This window comes from Nerophis ophidion, linkage group LG02 (genome assembly GCF_033978795.1).
Source record: "Nerophis ophidion isolate RoL-2023_Sa linkage group LG02, RoL_Noph_v1.0, whole genome shotgun sequence".
Classification (NCBI taxonomy): domain Eukaryota; kingdom Metazoa; phylum Chordata; class Actinopteri; order Syngnathiformes; family Syngnathidae; genus Nerophis; species Nerophis ophidion.
Genome location: NC_084612.1, coordinates 20,626,649 through 20,630,120, shown reverse-complemented (window position 1 = coordinate 20,630,120; position 3,472 = coordinate 20,626,649).

Here is a 3,472-nt window from a genome sequence, read left to right as displayed (position 1 = left end):
GTCAAGGTCGCGTGTATTTTCAATGTACATACAGGATTAAGAGGGGCTACATACAAAACAAATTGTGAAGGTGTGCGCACGCAGCAACATTCGTGAGGGCGGGGCAGAGAGAAAGAGCGAGAGAACAGGGTAATCGATAGATCGTTAATCAAGGCATACTTTGTCAACAGCCATACAGGTCACACTGAGGGTGAGCGTATAAACAACTTTAACACTTTTACAAATATGCGCCACACTGTGAACCCACACCAAACAAGAATGACAATTACATTTCGGAAGAACATCTGCACTGACACAACATAAACACAACAAAAAAAATACCCAGAAACCCTTGCAGCACTAGCTCGTCCTGGACACTACAATATACACCCCCCCCCCTCAACCCCACCCAATCACCCTAATTCATAGGTCACAAGGTTGGCAAGTATGGTAGATCCACCCTGATGTCTGTGTCTCCTCTACTTAACAGCCATAAAAAGATTACAACCCTCCCAAATATATTACACTATATACAGAAATTATTGCGTTATATTACTTTCTTCTACTTTCACGTAAAAACCACTAATTTTTAAGGTGTTGCGAGTTTAATTTAATTTTGTAGTAGTAGCGACTTCTTCCCAGTCAACTTCCTTTGTTTTTATATATATATATATATATATATATATATATACTCCTCTCTGAGCTGCTACCTTACCGTGGTAGAGGAGTTTGCGTGTCCCAATGATCCTAGGAGCTATGTTGTCTGGGGGTTTTCATGCCCCCTGGTAGGGTCTCCCAAGACAAACAGGTCCTAGGTGAGTGATCAGACAAAGAGCAGCTCAAAGACTTCTATGGAATTACAACGAAATGAACCCAGATTTCCCTCGCCCGGACGTGGGTCACCGGGGCCCCGCTCTGGAGCCAGGCCCGGAGTTGGGGCACGATGGCGAGCGCCTGGTGGTCGGGCCTGTTCCCATGGGGCCCGGCCGGGCACAGCCCGAAGAGGCAACGTGGGTCATCCCTCCAATGGGCTCACCACTCATAGGAGGGGCCATAGAGGTCGGGTGCATTGTGAGCTGGGCGGCAGCCGAAGGCAGGGCACTTGGCGGTCCGATCCTCGGCTACAGAAGCTAGCTCTTGGGACGTGGAACGTCACCTCACTGGGGGGGAAGGAGCCTGAGCTAGTGCGCGAGGTAGAGAAGTTCCGGCTGGATATAGTCGGACTCACCTCGACGCACAGCAAGGGCTCTGGAACCAGTTCTCTCGAGAGGGACTGGACCCTCTTCCACTCTGGCGTTGCCGGCAGTGAGAGGCGACGGGCTGGGGTGGCAATTCTGGTTGCCCCCCGGCTCAAAGCCTGTACGTTTGAGTTCAACCCAGTGGACGAGAGGGTAGCTTCCCTTCGCCTTCGGGTGGGGGGACGGGTCCTGACTGTTGTTTGTGCTTACGCACCAAACAGCAGTTCAGAGTACCCACCCTTTTTGGGTACACTCGAGGGAGTACTGGAAAGTGCTCCTCCGGGTGATTCCCTTGTCCTACTGGGAGACTTCAACGCTCATGTTGGCAACGACAGTGAAACCTGGAGAGGCGTGATTGGGAAGAATGGTCGCCCGGATCTAAACCCGAGTGGTGTTTTGTTATTGGACTTTTGTGCTCGTCACGGATTGTCCATAACAAACACCATGTTCAAACATAAGGGTGTCCATATGTGCACTTGGCACCAGGACACCTTAGGCCGCAGTTCCATGATCGACTTTGTAGTTGTGTCATCGGATTTGCGGCCTCATGTTTTGGACACTCGGGTGAAGAGAGGGGCGGAGCTTTCTACCGATCACCACCTGGTGGTGAGTTGGCTGCGATGGTGGGGGAGGATGCCGGACAGACCTGGCAGGCCCAAGCGCATTGTGAGGGTCTGCTGGGAACGTCTGGCAGAGTCTCCTGTCAGAGAGAGTTTCAATTCACACCTCCGGGAGAACTTTGAACATGTCACGAGGGAGGTGCGGGACATTGAGTCCGAGTGGACCATGTTCCGAACCTCTATTGTCGAGGCGGCTGATTGGAGCTGTGGCCGCAAGGTTGTTGGTGCCTGTCGTGGCGGTAATCCCAGAACCCGTTGGTGGACACCAGCAGTGAGGGATGCCGTCAAGCTGAAGAAGGAGTCCTATCGGGTTCTTTTGGCTCATAGGACTCCGGAGGCAGTGGACGGGTACCGACGGGCCAAGCGGTGTGCAGCTTTAGCGGTCGCGGAGGCAAAAACTCGGACATGGGAAGAGTTCGGGGAAGCCATGGAAAACGACTTCCGGACGGCTTCGAAGCGATTCTGGACCACCATACGGCGCCTCAGGAAGGGGAAGCAGTGCACTATCAACACCGTGTATGGTGCGGATGGTGTTCTGCTGACTTCGACTGCGGATGTTGTGGATCGGTGGAGGGAATACTTCGAAGACCTCCTCAATCCCACCAACACGTCTTTCTTTGAGGAAGCGGTGCCTGGGGAATCTGTAGTGGACTCTCCTATTTCTGGGGCTGAGGTCGCTGAGGTAGTTAAAAAGCTCCTCGGCGGCAAGGCCCCGGGGGTGGATGAGATCCGCCCGGAGTTCCTTAAGGCTCTGGATGCTGTGGGGCTGTCTTGGTTGACAAGACTCTGCAGCATCGCGTGGACATCGGGGGCGGTACCTCTGGATTGGCAGACCGGGGTGGTGGTCCCTCTCTTTAAGAAGGGGGACCGGAGGGTGTGTTCCAACTATCGTGGGATCACACTCCTCAGCCTTCCCGGTAAGGTTTATTCAGGTGTACTGGAGAGGAGGCTTCGCCGGATAGTCGAACCTCGGATTCAGGAGGAACAGTGTGGTTTTCGTCCTGGTCGTGGAACTGTGGACCAGCTCTATACTCTCGGCAGGGTTCTTGAGGGTGCATGGGAGTTTGCCCAACCAGTCTACATGTGCTTTGTGGACTTGGAGAAGGCATTCGACCGTGTCCCTCGGGAAGTCCTGTGGGGAGTGCTCAGAGAGTATGGGGTATCGGAATGTCTTATTGTGGCAGTCCGCTCCCTGTATGATCAGTGTCAGAGCTTGGTCCGCATTGCTGGCAGTAAGTCGGACACGTTTCCAGTGAAGGTTGGACTCCGCCAAGGCTGTCCTTTGTCACCGATTCTGTTCATAACTTTTATGGACAGAATTTCTAGGCGCAGTCAAGGCGTTGAGGGGTTCCGGTTTGGTGGCCACGGGATTAGGTCTCTGCTTTTTGCAGATGATGTAGTCCTGATGGCTTCATCTGGCCGGGATCTTCAGCTCTCACTGGATCGGTTCGTAGCCGAGTGTGAAGCGACCGGAATGAGAATCAGCACCTCCAAGTCCGAGTCCATGGTTCTCGCCCGGAAAAGGGTGGAGTGCCATCTCCGGGTTGGGGAGGAGACCCTGCCCCAAGTGGAGGAGTTCAAGTACCTAGGAGTCTTGTTCACGAGTGGGGGAAGAGTGGATCGTGAGATCGACAG